The sequence below is a fragment of the Nicotiana sylvestris genome, chromosome 8, assembly GCF_000393655.2.
Source record: "Nicotiana sylvestris chromosome 8, ASM39365v2, whole genome shotgun sequence".
NCBI classification, from domain to species: Eukaryota; Viridiplantae; Streptophyta; class Magnoliopsida; order Solanales; family Solanaceae; genus Nicotiana; species Nicotiana sylvestris.
In genome coordinates this window covers 22,448,580-22,468,564 of record NC_091064.1, presented here as the reverse complement: position 1 = coordinate 22,468,564, position 19,985 = coordinate 22,448,580, and the positions used below count along the sequence as shown (strand labels likewise).

Genomic DNA, 19,985 nt, shown 5'->3' with positions numbered 1-19,985 from the left:
ACTACCTCACTTTAATCAACACAAAGCTATTTTACTGCTTCAACAAGTGCAAAAACAGAAAATTTAACATTCCAAAACTTCAAAAACTAATGCTAAAATAATTAATAATAATAAATAAAATCTGAAAAATATAAATAAAAATAAAAAATCAGCCATGAAAAAGAATAGGATTTTACCATTTTACAATTCAAGTGGCCGAAAAAATGGTGGTATGCCAAAAGAGGGTGTTCGGGGAGGTCGCCGGAATTTGGCCGGATTTTGGTCAGCGGATTTTTAGGGTGAAATTGGCATCAATAGCTAGGTCTTGAGGAGCTCTATCCATTGATGTAGGTATTGTGGGGTGGTAGTGGTTGGAGCTTCAATAATTTGGGCATAAAAGTGACGGGAAAGCTTCCTAGATCTAAGATTCAAGGAGTTTGAGGGATTTTTGAAGGATTTGGTTTGGAAATATGGAAAGAGGAAGTTGTGGAGATTACATGGTGTGAATTTGGAGGTGTTTGGAGGTGGTCCACCGGCGGCGGCGATTTCCGGCCGGCAGCGGTGGGGCGGCGACAGTGGCTTGGGGGGAGAGAGAAGAGAGAGTGATGAGAGGGAAAGAAGAGAGAGGAAATAATGGGGAAATGGGGAAATATTTTGGGGATTTTAGGCTTTAAATACCTAGGATGAAGATCAAACTAGGACCGTTGGTTTAAATCAAGTTGGGTGGATGAGTTTGAATATTGTCACTTAACCAAAACGACGTAGTTCAAGACAAAACTACGTCGTTTTATGCTCTTCTTGGCAGCCCCATTTTGGACCGGGTTTGGGCTCTTTGGGCTCAAATTTTGGGCCAATTTTGGCACAATTTTAATTAAATTACACTAGCCCAAACCCTACCCCATTTATCAAACCATTACTCAACTCTTAAAACCTATACATACACAAATAAGAACAAACAAACACACACACATACATATTATATATATATATATATATATATATATAAGGCAAAAATTATGCATTTACATTTACCAGTTGTAAAGTTTACCTCAATTCGCTTACTTTTGGCCATTGTTGCACGTTTGGATTTGGAATTACACCAAATAGACATGGAGATAGTTTTTGTCAATGGAGAAGTAAATGAAGAAATCTACATGGAATAGCTTGTAGGGTTCATTGTTAACGGCCAAGAAAAGAAGGTATGTAAATCGAAAAGATCTATTTATGGCCTGAAGCAATCTTTAAGGCAATGGTATTTGAGATTTCACAAGGAGGTGATCTCGTATAATTTCACCATGATCAATGAAGATCATTGCTGATGTTTTATACTTCAATACCACACAAGAGGGGGGGGTGTGATTTGTGTGGTACCTAATTTTCGCTTAACTTGATTATAGAAGAACCTGGTTCTTCTATGTGTTTCAACTACTACTGTTGTGGAATAAAAAATACAGAAAATAAAGAACACAAAGATTTTACGTGGAAAACACCTGGCTCAAAAGGTGAAAAAATCATGACCTACCTTCCAGTAGGATTTTTCCAAACTCTCCACTAAAATCACTGAGCCAAACACTGCATTTACAAAAACTCTTTTGTAAACCTAGGATTAACTCTAATCGCGTTGTGGTACACAGTCTCAACTGTTGCGACAACTTCAAGTTAACTCTAACTTAAAAACTATAAGTACCTAATATAATTGCTTCTATATAAGCTAAAAGGTACAATGTAAAATCACCTACTACTATTGAACTAGAATAAAAGATAGACACTTGGAACTGGTTCTTCTATCTGGTTCAAGTAGCTTCAGGATTGCACGCTTCAATCACACATAAATTGCTTGCAAAATTGCCTTACTATTTTGCTCTCAATTCACGTTTAACTTCTTCTTATTTTCATTACCTGTAAAAGAGAACAACTCTAATATTTAAGGAGTTAGTAATTATAGATTGACTAGGATACAGATGCTACTCTTCCATGGCGGAAGAGTTCTAGTTGATCTCATACTATAACTCTATCCTTTTCCAAAACCGTGTTCTCTTTGTGTAAGGAGTCTTTCTCCTTATCCAATATGCAACCTTTTCGATTATGATCAGGAGATATCACTTCTGATAAGTTAGGTTTACTTCCTTCACGTGCATCTCACATGTTTGAGTTGATCATAACTGTGCTTCACAAGATGGACCTGGTCCATGTCTGTGTTTCTTTGTCAGTCTTCAAAACTTCACCTTTACTTGGGTCAACAAATTCTCCCTTTTTGATGATGATACACTATGTGTTTTTCACTCACTTAGGCCCTGTCATAACTCATCTTATTCATCAATAGAAAGTTAGAAAAATTTACTTATCATCAAGGACCAGGTTCATTAGGTTATAAACATCACTTATTCAGAATATGTAAAGCACAATATCTCTTTCCCCTTTTGGCATCATCGAAAAGTTGCATAAACAAAGTGTGAGTCCCAGAATTTTAACAATTACTCATGGCCACTGGGGCAACTGCAAATGCAATCATGGATCAATCATCAGTAATCAGGCAAACATATTCAAACTATCAAGGAAATATTAACAGTCAACAAGAGCAAAAATAGTAGATATCATTGATAGAAGATATGTTGCTACCACAATCTACAAACAGAAAGTAAAAATATTCAAAACATGTGCAAAAATAAAGAAAAATCCCTAATCTGGGTCATTGTTGGTACTAGACAGGTTCAGGAGATGAAGTCTTGGGGGAGCTAGAGGATTGGTTTTGGGCTTGGAGAAGATTCAGCATATTGTGAAGAATCCCATCATTCTTCTTCTTTTCCTTGGTAAGCTCAGTTCTGAGAGCATTTCTCTTAGATTCAACCTCTGCTAAGTGAGCCTTCAGCCTAGCTATCTCAGCATCCTTAGCCCTATTTTCCTGAACTATAGCCCTGACTTTACTGTTGATAGGTGTCTTATTGGATGAACCAGATTCATTGGGAATGGCATTTACTAGATAGTCACAAGCAATCAGAGTATTAATGCCAAAATGGTCCTTGCTTGTGGCCATTTCCCACTTCTTCATAGGCACCTTGCACCGATCCAGAACAGTAGTCAGAATAAATCCATAAGGGGTGGCATGGGCCTTGGAGCCATTGATAACCCTGTCCAGTAGCTTGATGATAAATGCAGGCCAGTTGATTTGCCTTCCGCTTTCAAGACACTCCATCAGAACTAAGTCCATATAGTTAGCAATGTGCCTTCTTTCCTGCCTGAGCAGTAGGCACTTGTTGACAAACTCAAAGAGGACTTTATGTTGTAGCTTCATTTCACTCTTGTGCACAAACTTGGACTCATTCACTTCTTCAACATCACATAATCTCCTAGTGATTTCAAGGGCAGGAGGAAGGGAATCCAGACTTGGCCATCTTTGCCTAGTGTAGTCATTAAATCCCTCAGCAGGGATGTCAAGAATCTCTCCCAGCTTCTCTGCATCGAAGGTCACTTGAACTCCTTTCACTTGGCTGGTGACTCTGCCATCTTTGACCTCTGCATTGGCCATGAATTCAATGATTTCATTCCTAGCTAGCCTTCCATCCATCTGAAGGACCATGTCCTTCCAGCCTTGAACAACTAGTGCATTGACCAAACGAACCATTCCTGGTTCCACCAAGTCTTTCAGCAATCTACCGTTCAAAATTTTTCTTTTTCCAAACTTGGCCAACTTGTCTTGTTCACCATTAGGCTCACTCTCTTCTTCACCACTCCATTCCTCATCTTCAGCAATTCTAACTGGTTTGTTTTTCATTCCAGACCTTGTCCTCTTATCCAATGAAGATTTAGCAGCCTTAGACCCCGATGAAGACTTCTTGAAAGAGGACTTGGTCTTTTTAGGCTTGGAAGTTTGAACCTCCACAGTTGTATGTTCCTCCTGATAGACCTATTCCATCTCCTCAACATTAATAGCCTCAGAAGTCTCTGCAACCTTTGTTTTTCCTTTATTTATCCGCTTCTTCTTGCTTTCAGCTAAAGCCTTTTGTAATTCACTCTCACTCTGTTTCACCATACTTCTTGTGGCTCTGCCCTTTGCCAAGGGAATTTCAGCAATTGTTGGGGAATTGACCTTTCTTTTCTTGGAGTTCTTTGTAGTGCTTGGAATCTTGGCCGTTGGAGTTATCCTTTTCTTGGGATTATAACTAGCACCTACTTTCCTCAGAAGGTCTACTAGTGTTTCTTCAATAGATGAAGCGGGTTCATCCATATGAGAGCTCAAATTTACCAGACCTTCAGCAGCCTCCCCTGATCCACTTCCCCTTGTGTTCTTGCCATTTTCTCCCACAATTTCTCCCCCAACCCTACAAATTACTGGTCTAATCATCTCAGAGGTGGGCGACGAATCAACCACTTCTACCCATGGTCCCTTCACATCACTGCTTGTACCATCTCTCTCTTTTTCTTTTTCATTTTTGTTTTTACCTCCTCTCCTTCTCAATTCAGGCATTTCCATATCTCTAACAATCCCAACAAGAAAAAACCTATTTTCTACACTTTCAACCAATACAGAACGTACCTCAGCAGGGGAACTCTGAATCTTCTCAGAGTCAGAAGATGCAGGTCCTTCCCCCTCACTTGCCAACTTGAAGGAATCATCTGAATGTTCAGATTCTTAGGCTTAGGTAGCCTTCAATTGTGCGTTTAATCTCTTCGACAGTGCACCTGTGGCTACAGTTTTTCGAGCGAGCATTTTGACACATCTTTTCTTAGGTTGGGGGTTTGTGCTGGGTTATGGAGGTGTAGAGGAACCAGAAGGGGATGGTGGTTGAAGAGTGCCTAGATTATATTGAGGGTTCGACATTTTAACGGATGGCTTGAGAGAGTTTGTGAGATTTTTGACAGTTTGGAATAATAAGAGTGGTAGATAGTGATGATGGGTATTTAAAGAAAGAAACTTATTTAATGACTAACGGTAGCTTTTAGCAGTCAATTAGAGGTATAATCAACCTGAAATTTTAGGTTGAATGAATGGTTAAACTTCCCTAGATTTTAGGCATTTTATGTGGTTGAATAAACGGATAGGATTTTCTGATGTTTTTGAACATAGGTAGTACTCTGCTCATGATTTAAATATTTATATTTCTAATTGTGCAGAGTATTGAAAACATACCTCGTTATTCTGATGAACCAGGTTCTTCATTTAGAATTCTCTTGATCATGCCTCAATTTACCAAAATAGAGAAAATTTTGTTAGAGATTAGTGAGTCATATCAACACATGTCACAAGAGTATACTATTTACAGTATGAAACTGAGTAAAAATTAATCTATATATTTACACACGTTCCAGATTTCCTAGCCATTTGTTTTTTCATTTTCCATTTTTTTCAATTTTTTTTCATTCATTATTTTTCATTGTGCATTCTGAGCTGGTCCCATTAGGTGATCTTAATCATCTCTAATTCTAACATGTTCCTTTCAAAGCTTTCTCTACTCAGTGCTTTAGTAAAGATGCCAGCAATTTGTTTATCAGTAGCACATAATTTTATAGTAATCAATCGTTTCTCAGAGTTGTCCCTTAAGAAGTAATGTCTAACATCTATGTACTTAGTCCTCTTATGATGAACTGGGTTCTTGGTCATACTTATAGAACTAGTGTTATCACAGAAGATAGGGATGCAACCAACTTCAACACCAAAATCCATCAGTTGTTGTTTGTTCCACAGCAGCTGAGCACAAAAAGAGGTAGTAGCAACATATTCAGCCTCAGTACTGGATAAGGCCACTGAATTCTGCTTTTTAGTGGCCCATGATACCAGACATGAACCAAGAAAATGAGCCATATCTAAGGTGTTTTTCCTATCCACAAGGAAACCTGCATAATCAGCATCAGTATATCCTACTAGATTAAAGTTACTACATTTAGGTTACCAAAGGCAAAGATCAGTAGTGCCTTTCAAATATCTCAGTATCCTCTTGACAACAGTTAAGTGGGATTCCTTAGGATTTGCCTAAAAATGAGCACAAAGCCCTGCACTGAAAACTATGTTAGGTCTGCTAGCAGTAAGATACAAACGTGAACCAATCATATCCCTATACAACTTCCGATCAAGAGATGAACTAGGTTCATCTATGTCTAATTTAGTAGTTGTTGCAATGGGTGTGTCTATTTCTTTTTATTTATCCATTTTGAACTTCGTAATCAACTCTTTTGCATATTTTTGCTAATGAATCATGGTTCCATTTGGATTTTGTTTGATCTGTAAGCCTAATAAGAGGTTAAGCTCACCCATCATACTCATTTCAAACTCACTCCCTATTAATTTAGCAAATTCCTTACTTAGTTTTTCAATGGTTGCCCCAAAAATTATGTCATCGACATATATTTGAACTACTAGTAGATATTTACCTTTTTCCCTCAAGAATAGAGTGCTGTCAATCTTACCTCTTTTGTATCCATGTTCAAGCAGGAATTTGGATAGGTGTTCATGCCATGCTCTAGGAGCCTGCTTCAGTCCATATAGGGCCTTGTCCAGTTTGTATACATGATTTGGACACTCCTTAATTTCGAACCCTGGAGGTTGTTTGACAAAGACTTCTTCCTTTAAGTAGCCATTTAGGAAGGCACTCTCACATCCATTTGGTGAAGGGTAAATTCCATGTGTGCTACAAAGGCTATGAGGAGTCTTATTGCCTCCAGTCTTGCAACCGGAGCAAAGGTCTCATCATAATCTATGCGTTCCTCTTGGCTATAACCTTAGACCACAAATCTTGCCTTGTTTCTTGTAACCATTCCATCTTCATCAAGTTTGTTTCTGAAGACCCATTTAGTGCCAATGACTTATCTGTCCTTGGGTCTTGTGACCAGATTCCACACTTGACTTCTTTCAAATTGATTGAGTTCATCTTGCATTCCATTCACCCAGTTTGCATCCTGCAAAGCTTTAGCAACATTTTTAGGTTCAATAAGAGATAAGAATAAATCAAAAGCACATAAATTCTTTAATTAAGATCTGGTTTTAACTCCAGAAGTTGGGCCAGTATGGATGTTCTCAATGGGATGAGAACTTTGATACTTGTAAGGTTTCACAACCAACTGATTTCTATTTGGAGTTTCTCCCATGTTCTGTAGCTGAGGAACAGGCTCATGGACAGGTTCCATTTGGGAGTTAGATTCACTTCTTCTTTGTTCAGTTCCCCCTATTAGATTGCCCTGGATGGAAGAACTTGTTCCATTACCTGTTCCTTCTTTTGGTGTAGTTTCAGCTTGAGCTGTGACTTCACTTAATTCTTTTACCAGCCCAATAGCTTCATCTTCATGTTCTTATCTCTCAGAAAAAAGTTAGTTTAATCAAAAACTAAATGTTCACTTTCTTCTACACACAAAGTTCTTTTGTTGTACACTTAATGAGCTTTTTTTATGTGAAGAATATCCCAAGAATACTCCCTCATCACTTCTGGGATCAAACTTACCTAGGGAGTCCTTTTCATTATTGTACACAAAGCACTTGCATCCAAATACCTTAAGATGGGATATATTTGGTTTTCTACCTTTAAGTAACTTATAGGGGGTCTTCTCTACAAGAGGTCTAGTCATGCACCTATTAATAATGTAACATGTAGTATTTACAGCCTCTGCCCAGAAGCTATGAGGCAGTTTACTAGAAAGAAGCATAGTCCTAGCCATATCTTCAAGAGTCCTATTCTTTCTTTCAACTACTCCATTTTGTTGAGGATTCCTAGGGACAGAGAAATTATAATATATACCATGCTCATCACAAAATTCAGCAAACTTAGCATTTTTAAATTCAATTCCATAATCAGACCTAATTGATGCAAGTTGATTGCCTAGTTGTTTCTAAGTTTTAACAAAGGAAGTAAACATGTCAAATGCTTCATCCTTAGATGTTAAAAACAATACCCAAGTAAACCTAGAGTAATCATCAACAAGTATCATCACATATTTCTTACCACATCTACTCAATGTTCTCATTGGACCACAAAGATCCATATGAACCAGTTCCATCGACCTGGTCGTGCTTTCCACTTTCTTGCTTTTAAAAGAGGATCTTACCTTCTTTCCCCTTGCACAAGCCTCACAAATTTTGTCTTCCTTGAACTTGATGTTAGGAAACCCTATCACCAGGTCCTTGGAGACTAATTTGTTGAGTTGATTTAGACTTGCATGACCAATTCTTTTGTACCATAGGAAGGGATCATTGTCCAACACACTTAGGCAAGTGAGTTTGTTTTCTGAAAGAGTGGAAAAATCTACAATGTAAATATTGTTTACTCTTTTTCCCTACAAAACAATCTTGTCGGTGGTAAGATTAATCATAAAATATTTGGTCGAGGTGAATGCTACCAGGTTACCTCTGTCACACAGTTGTGATACACTGATTAGGCTATATTTCAAGCCATCTTTCAAGTAGACATTCTCAATAGAATGTGAGTCTGTCTTATCTACCTTTCCAACCCCAATGATCTCACCTTTCTTCCCATTTCCAAAGGAGACATTACCTCCTTTTAGGTCCTCAAGTGAAAGGAACTGGTTCTTAATTCCAGTCATATGCTTTGAGAAACCACTATGCATGTACCATATTTGGCTACTTCCCTTTACTTGGACCTGCAAAACAAAATCAGGGGTTAGTCTTAGGAACCCAAACTTGTTTGGTCCCATTCTATAGGCAAAGGGGTGAATTAAATTCCTTTTAGCCCATCTAGGCAGCCTATTTTTCTCTTGAACAAAGATTTTGTTCTTTTGAATGGCCTTTTCTTTTGCATTACATTAACTTTTGTAATGATCTGTCTTGTCACAGTGTGTGCAAATTTTGTTCTCAGGAAGTGTGATGTACATCATATTGGGGTCCCACTTAGGTGTTGGGGTCCCATAGCCATGTCCTCTCTTATTGCTACTGTGGTGCTCTTGCAGCTATGATAGTGCATCAGAGGACTTATTCCATTGGCAAGTTCTTTCTAGTTCATGTTTCACCTTGCCTAGATCTACTTTTAGGACTCTTATCTACTCATCTCTCATTGTACAACTCATCCTTCATTTTTCCTAGATTTTCTTCTAAGGTGAGATGTGTATGATCAGCTTTCTTTTTACCTATTCCTAAATTCAGTTTTAAATTTTCAGATCTAAGTTCTAAGATAGTGGTGTCAAGTTCAAGAACCTGGTTCTTCAACTCAATATTTTTACTATCACTTTCACTACCTTGAGTTCCATATTTTTGCACTTGGTTTTTAGGATAACACATTCCCTAGACATCTGTTCCTTCTCATTGTTTATGACCTCAGTCTCATCAATGAAGTCTAGTAGTAATTTAGATAGCTTTTCTTTAGACAAAAATTTAATCTTGTCTTTGAGATGAATCACACTTACCTCTTATTCATCGTCTGATTCTCTAATGGCCATAAGTGCTTGTTCATCTCCAGCTTCATCTTCTGAATCTTCATCTGAGCTTTCTTCCCAAGTAGCAACCATAGCCTTTGTTTATCCTTTGTTCTTCTTGGGTTGAGCCTGTTCCTTCTTCCTGTTTCTTCGTTAAGCCCTTTCTTTCTTCCATTCAATTTCCCGCTGAGGACAATTCTTGATCATGTGGTCAGTCTTACCACATTTGTAGTAGCCCTCGTTGGTCTATTTTTTAGGGGACCTTGTCTTGTTGAAGGTTGCACCTCTTGAATAACCCTTTCCTCTCATTAGGTACTTCTTGAAATTCCTTGTGACCATAGCCATTTCACCATCCTCTAAGTCTGCACCTTCATCTATTCTAAGAGCTAGGATTCTTTCCTTCTTTGGTGCATCCATCTTCATGGTTTGCCTTTTCAGTTCATAGGCAATGAGATTTCCAATCAGCTCATCCAACTTGAGAGTGGCAATGTTCTTTGATTCCTGAATAGCAGTGATTTTGCTTTCCCAAGTTACTGGCAAGACCCTTGTCAAGATTTTCTCAACCTTGTCTTCTTCAAGAATAATTCTTCCAAGAGACTTAAGTTCATTTGTCAGTGTTATAAACTTTGTGTACATTTCTTGGATGGTTTCTTCTTCCTTCATGGTGAAATTTTCATATTGAGAATACAACACTGTTCCTCTTGATCTCTTTACTTGAGGAGTTCCTTCATGGGCCACTTGTAGAGTGTCCCTCCTTAGCAGTAGTACAGCTTTGAATTCTGTTGTACTCGTCTAGGCCTAGTCCACACACAAGCCATTTCTTGGCCTTGGCATTCTTTTCCACTCCTTCAGCATTCTTCTTTGTAGTAGCCAGGAGACTATCAGTAATAATGTCCTAAAGTTCATAGTCTTCTCCTATGATGTGGTCTCTCATCCTGTTCTTCCACCATGAATAGCACTGGTTATTAAAGAGTGGAGGCCTAGCAGTGGATTGTCCTTCCCAGTTTCCAAGTGGTGTAATCATCTTGATCTGTTCTTAAGGTGTTAGCCTTTTAAAGGATAACCTGCTCTGATACCAATTGATGTTTTATACTTCAATACCGCACAAGGAGGGGGGTGATTAGTATGGTACCAAATTTTTGCTTAACTTGATTATAGAAGGACCTGGTTCTTCTATATGTTCCAACTACTACTGTTGTGGAATAATAAATACAAAAAACAAAGAACACAGAGATTTTACGTGGAAAACACCTGGCTCAAAAGGTGAAAAAACCACGACCTACCTTCCAGTAGGATTTTTCTAAACTCTCCACTAAAATCACTAAGCCAAACACTGCATTTACAAAAACTCTTTTGTAAACCTAGGATTAACTCTAATCCCATTATGGCACACAGTCTTAACTGTTGAAACAACTTTAAGTTAACTCTAACTTGAAAACTCTAATTACCTAATACAATTGCTTCTATATAAGTTGAAAGGTACAATGTAAAATCACCTACTACAATTGAACTAGAATAAAATATAGACACTTGGAACTGGTTCTTCTATCTAGTTCAAGTAGCTTCAGGATTGCACGTTTTAATCACACATAAATTGCTTGCAAAATTGCCTTGCTATTTTGCTCTCAATTCACGTTTAACTTCTGCTTATGTGCATTACTGTAAAAGAGAACAACACTAATATTTAAGGAGTTAGTAATTAGAGATTGACTAGGATACAGATGCTACTCTTCCATGGTGGAAGAGTTCTAGTTGATCTCATACTCTAACTCTATCCTTTTCCTAAACCGTGTTCTCTTTGTGTAAGGAGTCTTTCTCCTTATCCAATATGCAACCTTTTCGATCATGATCCGGAGATATCATTTCTGTTAAGTTAGGTTTATCTCCTTCACATGCATCTCACATGTTTGAGTTGATCATAACTGTGCTTCACAATATGGACCTGGTCCATGTCTGAGTTCCTTAGTCAGTCTTCAAAACTTTACCTTTACTTAGGCCAACAATTAAATTTATGTGAAGAAGTCCAATGAGATGTTTGTAATTCTTTCTCTGTATGTGGATGATATTTTATTATCCGAAAATAATTTAGAGTAAGAAAACCATCAAGTCATGGCTTTCAAAGTCATTTGACATGAAAGATATGGGTGATACAGACTATATCCTTGGAGTTAAGATCCAAAGAGACCGTTCCAAAAAGTTATTGAGTCTATCTCAAGAAACTTATATAAAGAAAATTTTGGAGCTTTTTCGCATGAATAGTTGCAAATCCATGGATACTCCTATAGTGAGAGGTGAAACTTTGAGCCTTGGAATTTCTCCCACTGAAAATTAAAAGGAAGACATGTCTCGAGTTCCATATTCAAGTGTTGTTGGGAGCTTGATGTATGCTACGATATGTACTCGCCCAGACATTTATAATGCCATAGGTCTGGTTAGCACGTATAAATCCAATCCTGGAAGAGATCATTGGAAAGTTGTGAATAGAATTTTCAGATACTTGAAGGGAACTGCAGATTATTCACTATGTTATAATTGAAATGATTTATACTTGAGAGGATATATAGATGTTGATTGGGCTGGTGAATGGAATGATAGAAAATCAACATCTGGTAATACTTTCTTACTTAATGGTGGTGCATTTTCGTGGAAAAGTAAGAAACAAACTTGTACAGCCCTTTCGATGATGGAAGATGAGTTTATGGCTTGTGCGTCTGCAGTACAAGAAGCTATTTGGTTGAAGAGATTCTTTAATCATTTGGATATTATAAAGAACTCTCAGGGTCCCCTGACTCTATATTGTGATAGTCAAGCGGCTATTGCATACACAAAAGATCGTAACTATTATAGCAAGACCAAACACATTGACATCAAGTATAACTTTGTGAGAGACATGGTAACAAGTAGAGAGATAAATTTACACTACATTCATATGCGAAGCATGATAGCTGATTCTTTTACAAAGGCGATAGCTAGAGACCTGTTTGAGAAATATGTTTGTCACACCTCCTTTTCTACCTCTCAAAATAATAATAGTATGTGTATGAGTCAAAGAGTTTTTCCAATTAAAGTGACAAAATTTGAATAGGGATTATTTTATTGTTCAGAGTCGCCACTTAGAATTGAGTTTTTCGGTGTTCCAAGGTCACCATTTATTTGGATCCCTAGTCAAAGGAAGGTTTGACTCTATTTTAATCGGTCCGCGAAAACAAAGTTCGGGTAAGGAATTCTGTTGACCGGGGAGAAGGTATAAGGCATTCCCCGAAGTCCCGTGGTTCTAGCACGGTCGCTTTATTGACTTAAACTTGGCTTGAATTAATTTTGGACAAACTGTGATTTATATTATTTTCATGTTTTACCTATCCTCTTTTATCTCTTGATTATTAGAAAAAATTAAAGAATATTTTTGAATAATAAGATGTCATAACCACACTACGCAAGCGAATGCGTGATCGACGAAATTTATTATTTAGTCATAACGGCGCTACGCAAGCGAATCCGCAGTCATGACAGACGATTGTTAGCACGTTATTTACTTTTGAAAAATTACTGCAATTGTGTTGGAGGAAACATTAACCCTCTTTTTTTCCAAAAAATTTATTAAATGTCACTACCACGCTACGCAAGCGAATCCGTAATTATGACAAAAGATTTATAAATTAATTAAAACTATTGAATATGACATGAAATTAATGAATTAACTTATTAAAAGTTAAGGGTCACGCTACACAAGTGAGTCCGTGAAGTTAAAGCGCACCTACTATTTGCCTAACATTTAAATTAATTAAAGGGAAACAAGTTAATTAAAATAGCAGAAAAATCTGATATTATTATTATTTTTTCGAGCTTTATAGTTGGAAAAAATTATGCAAATAAATGTTGGACCAACTTTATCTATTTTAAAAGAAATGAGCCAACTTCTTGTTAAAAATGGGCTAGCTTGTATGAAGCTTTTGGGCTGCTGGAATTTATTATTAAAATGGGCCAAGAAATGAATTTCAATTGGCCCAATGCTATATAGAAGAAAAAGGGTAATTTTGTTGTTTAAAGGTAAATGGGCCAACTTTTATCTTTGATTCAATAAGGCCCAAAGTTGATACAATCTTAGCTCTTTACATAGTTTGAGTTCATGACCATTAACTACATAGTCACAATTGTATAAACGCCCACTTTACAAAAATAGCCATTTTTGCAAATCCGGCAAAATGGCCAGATTCACAAAGATATTATCACAACATTCCTAGAAGCATATGTTGGCAGTGAAATTTCAGCAACTAAAACGAACTCATGCTATATGTTATACACCTAAAGTGATTCATGGCATACTTAGCAATTGTTACTCGGATATAATAGCTTGAAAACATGCTTAAACAAAATCCATAAACGACTTACATATCACATTCAAAAACTTACAACTCAATATTTAAGTATTATGAAGGACTATATTCACATTATCACATGCTTGATACATAACAATAACATACAAGCTCTTTTGTTGTCAAACTATTCATCACATCAAACACATTTAAATGGTGCAACATGTTCAAGTTGTTCCCATTGCTGAAAATACGTACATTACGAGTCTTAAAGGATTACTTGGTAGCAAAAGAATAAACAGTAGTTCAGCAACTAAAGCAGCATAAAAACAGCAGCAAAACCAGCAGCAAATCCGTGTTAAAACAAACCGAAAACTTAGAGAGGGAACCCAGAAACGAACTCTAAAGAGGACTTATATTTTTTTAAAAGTTTTCACTCTAAGATTCACTCCCAAAGCTCACCATTTCAGCTTACTTTTCATGTGTTCAACTGCTGAATTTTTTTTGGTTTTTGTGACAAAGCAATTATAAAAAATGCCCCCGAGGAAGTGTGATGGAGTCCCCTCTATATATCAAAACAACCAGCTATTTCAAAAAATTAAAAATCAATCTTTTTGACAGATTTTTCTACAAAATCTGCTCTTAAATTCAAAAAGCAAGACTTTCTAGTTCAAATCTTGTCAAGTATTTCAAACAAAATCTGCTCTCCACTATTCAAAGATAGACTTTATTCAAATAATGTCCAAAGGTCTACATTTTCTTACCAAACAATTTGACTTTTGAGTGTTGTACTCAAAGAGTCTTGAAGCAGTAAACAAACAACCAAACAAGTACCATATACTCTTAAGTATTTTTCATTACCTCACTTTTATCAATACAAAACTATTTTACTACTTCAACAAGTGCAAAAACAGAAAATTTAACATTTCAAACTTCAAAAACTAATGCTAAAATAATTAATAATAGGCAAAAATAAATCTGAAAATTAAAAATAAAAATAAAAAAATCAGCCATGAAAAAGAATAGTATTTTACCATTTTACACATCAAAAGGCCGAAAAAATGGTGGTATTCCAAAGAGGGTGTTCCGGGAGGTCGCCGGAATTAGGCCGGATTTTGGTCGCCCGATTTTTGGGGTAGAATTGACATCAATAGTTTGGTCTTGAGGAGCTCTATCCATTGATGTAGGTATTTTGGGGTGGTAGTGGTTGGAGCTTCAAGAATTTGGGCAAAAAAGTGACGGGAAAGTTTTCTAGATCTAAGATTCAAGGAGTTTGAGGGATTTTTTTAGGATTTGGTTTGGAGATATGGAAAGAGGAAGGTGTGGAGATTACGTGGTGTGAATTTGGAGGTGGTTCGCCGGCGGCAGCGATTTCCGGCAGGCGACGTTGGGGCGGAGCTGGGGCGGCGTAGAGAGAGTGAAGAGAGAGAGGAGAGAAGAAGGAGAGGGAAAGAAGAGAGAGGAAATAAGGGGGAAATGGAGAAAATTTTGGGGATTTTAGGCTTTAAATACCTAGGATGAAGATCAAACTAGGACCGTTGGATTAAATCAAAATGGGTGGATGAGATTGAATCTTCTCACTTAACCAAAACGACGTAGTTTCAAGACAAAACTACGTCGTTTTTAGCTCTTCTTGGCAGCTCCCTTTTGGATCAGGTTTGTGCTCTTTGGACTCAAATTTTGGGCCAATTTTGGCACAATTTTAATTAAATTACACTAGCCCAAACCCCACCCCATTTATCAAACCATTACTCAACTCTTAAAACCTATACATACACAAATAAGAACAAACACACACACACATACATATTTTATATATATATATAACGCGATAATTAGGCATTTACAGCTGCCCCTCTTTGCTCGAGAACATGAAGAGTTTTCGTGCAAAGACAAATAAATGCCATGGATAATTTTTTACTCACATTCACTCTAGTGGAAGCATTTTGAAAAAGGTGGTGACCGAACCTTGTTTCCGAGGTTGCCTACATATCCTTGGCTATAAAGGAATCAGGTCAGTGTAGTTTGGGAAAATTTGGTAGGTGGGACTACCAGACATTGGAGTTAAGACTGCTATTGCTGCCGCTGTTGCTGTTACTCTTACCGTTACTGCTTCTTACATCAAAAGAAAAAGAGAAGAGCACTACATTTGTCTGCAAACTAAGAGTACAAAAATTCCTATCCACGTGTCTTCTAGAGTCAAATCTTGATTCTTGACCTGCTCGCTTGTGTTGACATTAGATTGGATCTTAATTCTTTTGAAGAAAAGATTATGACTCAATCTCGATGGCTTGCTTTCTGGATCAGAATTTGAGAAGATGAATCTTGAGAAGCTGGGCTGCTGACACATTATCAAAGCTAAACTCCGACTATCTTGTGATCGAAGGATTTCTTTCTTCTGATGAGAAACTGAAACTGCAAGCTTTAATCATCACTTGTGCTATACAGCAGATCCTGCAAAGCCATCAAAGACAAACAAAAATGAACAAAATTTTTCTTCCCCAGTCTGGCACTAGGAAAATTCTATGAGTTATTAGAGAAATCTGTAAATTATCTAATTTATTGAAAAGGCAGATAGAAACAGTAGTATAAACTAGCTGAAAGAGATAAAATTTGGTAACGAAGGATAGTTTAACCAAGGATCGGTACCTTGTGCAACTGAAAGGAAATGTAATCATAGGCTGGTACACTCTCTTACTGGAAGGAAATAAAATTGGGTGTTAGCACCATGTATTATCGATAAAGTGTTGAATCCCTCTAGGCGAAACAGTTCGATCTGAGTTAAATTGTATTTAAACAACCTAAGCGAAGATTACTTCTACCTGGAATGTCGAACTAGATCCCCTTAGGCGAAACGGTTCTACCTGGGTTAAGCTACGTAAAACACCCTGAACTAGGACCGACATTATGCACTCCTTTGTTCCTTTTTTAAACAAAAAAAACTTGTGAGTTTTTAAAGTGGTGGTTGGTTTGTGGCCTTGATGCCCTGAGTAGCTTGATTCACGACCACTGCTGTCGAAGAACCGATTTTGTCAGCGTGGTACCGAGATGTTATGCCGCTCTGGATCATTTTCTAGAGACCTTGGCTTCACAATATTGACCCCAACTGTTTCATACCTAGATGTCCATGGTACCGCTACCCTTGTCTCTAAGGCAATGCATTTTTCTCTAAAATCAAACTCAGTTGTCTTACCCCAGTATCAGTTTGTGTCCGTAGTGCTCATCAACTTTTCTCATAAAGCAGGTCTTGCTAAGGCGACCTTTTCAGCTCTTTTTTTAGACACTTTGTTTGTCTTATCGAATGAGATCAGAGATGGATTCGTGCCTTCGTCAATGCCATATATGGACCAAATTGTGCTCGACATTACGGGGAATCTGTAGCCAGTTTTGCAGCCCTTTCTTTGCTTCGATTTTGATGCAGGATTAGACCGAAAGGGACGCAAAGAAAAATTATGGGTAAAAATAGGATAATAATTGGAAGCAAAAAAGAATTGTGCTTAAACAAAAGGTGTCCCTTTCGGGAAAAGGAATAAGGAGACTTATCTGGAGGTATGTGCCGACTTTAATGAGCCATGACATGCATTTTGGACTGAATGCTTGATCTGTCTGAGCTGTCTAATTCTAAAAATCCGCCGCAAATGTTCATCTTGAATTTGTCTTGGTTGTGCTCATGCCGGAGAATCAAAGACCCTTATTCGGCTAGTAGCGCCCATTACAGGTTTTCGCTAACTAACCTCTCTCATTTCTCTACTAACTGTCACCTTATGGTGCCCATCTGGGTTTTCACCAATAAGACTCTCTCATTTCTCTGCTCACTATCGCCTTATAGTGCCCGTACGGGTTTTCACTGATAAGACTCTCTCATTTCTTTTTTTTTTGACTAAGATACAGTATGAGGGAGGTTATCCAATGCCTTTGGCATGGGGACTTCAATCATTCTTAAAAAACATCGATCAGAAGTTCTTGAAAGATAAAAAGGCGAAATGAACCTTGAACTGAATTACAACTTTTGGAATCATTTTTACAGAAAAAACCGTGAAATAAAACAAACTTCTGCCCTAGTTTTGGAGTATTGGGAATATGGATTTTTTGTTCTGATGGGACCGAACCCAGGGTAAGGCTGCCTACATATCCTTTCGAAATCAGGTCGGACGTAGTTCAATGACTCAGAGATTTGTTGTTGTTGTTGTTGTTGTTGTTGTTGTTGTTGTTGTTTTTTACAAGTACACAAGTTCCAAGAAGTGAGAAACAAGGAAGACAAATACGGCTCAAAAGGATTAACAAAAAGGGTGACACCTATTTGGAATAGCGAGCAAATGATAGCCTTCGCCACTTCAATCTGAGAAAATCAATGCGTGAAAATTTTACAATGTGTATATATCAGACATAATATCTTTTGACTGCATCTGCATTAATAGTCATGTCTGGTACCCGTCCTTCTTCATCTACCAAGTACAAGGCCCCTTTTGGTAACACTTTCCTGATGATGTAGGGTCCTTGGTAGTTCGGGGCAAACATTCCTTTAGCTTCTACCTGGTGCGGAAGGATGCGTTTCAAAATCAGCTGGCCTACCTCAAACTGCCTTGGGCACACCTTCTTATTATAAGCGCGTGCCATTCTTTGTTGGTATAACTGGCCAAAACACACTGCTGCTAGCCATTTTTCATCGATCAACATCAGTTGTTCTAATCGGGTCTTGACCCACTCAGTGTCTTCAATCTCTGATTCCACAATAATTCGGAGAGAGGGAATTTCGACTTCAGAGGTTATTACAACTTCAGTTCCGTATACAAGCAAATACGGAGTTGTGCCAACAGATGTGCGAACAGTCGTACGGTATCCCAAAAGAGCAAAAGGCAACTTTTCATGCCATTGCCTGGAACCTTGGATCATCTTCCTAAGAATCTTCTTGATGTTCTTGTTTGCCGCTTCGACTGCTCCATTGGCTTTTGGCCGGTAAGGGGTAGAATGGCGATGCATGATTTTAAATTGTTCGCATACCTCCTTCATCAAATGACTATTTAGATTGGTTGCATTGTCAGTGATAATGGTCTTTGGGATACCAAAGCGACAAATGATGTTGGAGTGAACAAAGTCTACCACTGCTTTCTTGGTGACTGCTTTGAAAGTGACGGCTTCCACCCATTTGGTGAAGTAATCAATTGCAACCAAAATGAATCTATGCCCATTTGAAGCCTTTGGCTCGATCGGCCCCATAACATCCATTCCCCAAGCAACGAAAGGCCAAGGAGAGGACATGGGATGCAACTCCGAAGGAGGCGAGTGAATGAGGTCACCGTGAATCTGGCACTGGTGACATTTGCAAACAAATCTGAAGAAATCTCTCTCCATGGTAAGCCAGTAATACCCTGTCCGTAGAATCTTCTTCGCCAAAACATATCCATTCTTGTGAGGTCCGCATACCCCTGAATGCACTTCACTCATGATCCGCTTTGCTTATGTAGCATCTATGCATCTCAACAAGTTTAAATCTGGGGTCCTCTTGTATAGAATTTCCCTATTCAGGAAGAAACCACTGGCAAGTCGCCTTATAGTTCTTTTTGATCTCCTTTGGCATGCTCTGGATATTCTCTTGTTTTTAGGAATCGTTTTATGTCATGATACCATGGTTCACCATCTGGTTCTGTCTCAATTGTATTGCAGTAATCGTGTTGATTCCAAACTTGGATTTCTAGTGGATCAATATGAGTGTTACCTAGATAAGGGAGCATCGAGGCTAGAGTAGCCAATGCATCAGCTAGCTTGTTGTGAAACCGGGGAATGTACCTGAACTCGATAGATTTGAATCTTTTGCTCAAGTCTCGCACACATTGTCTGTACGAAATAAGTTTGATGTCTCGAGTCTCCCATTCGCCTTGGGCTTGCCTGATAAGCAAGTCAGAATCTCCCATAACTAATAGTTCACGCACATCCAGATCGATGGCCATTTTCAAACCCATGATACAAGCTTCATATTTTGCCGTATTATTAGTACAGAAGAACCAAAGTCGGGTCATCGCAGGGTAATGGTGTCCAATAGGTGTGATGAGGATTTCCCCGATCCCAACTCCTTTGATATTGACAGCCCATCAAAATACATTTTCTATACAGGGTGATCGTCTGGAACCACTTCCTCTATCGAGTTGACCTCTTCGTCCGGGAAGTATGTGCTAAGTGGCATGTACTCATTACCAACTGGATTCTCTGCCAAATGATCTGCCAAAGCCTGTGCTTTCATCGCGGTGCGAGTGACATAGACGATGTCAAACTCTGTGAGCAGGATTTGCCATTTTGCGAGCCTGCCAGTGGGCATTGACTTTTGGAAGATGTACTTCAAGGGAT

General features: G+C 38.1%; 1 long non-coding RNA gene across 1 annotated transcript in view; it reads left to right on the top strand.

Moving 5' to 3' along the window:
- The first annotated feature begins 457 nt into the window (after nt 1-457).
- Nucleotides 458-19,985, top strand: part of LOC138874417 (uncharacterized) — a 31,652-nt gene continuing 12,124 nt past the window's right edge. The window contains exon 1 of the long non-coding RNA XR_011401399.1: nt 458-503. This is a non-coding gene — a long non-coding RNA (uncharacterized lncRNA). The remainder of the gene's footprint in view (nt 504-19,985) is intronic.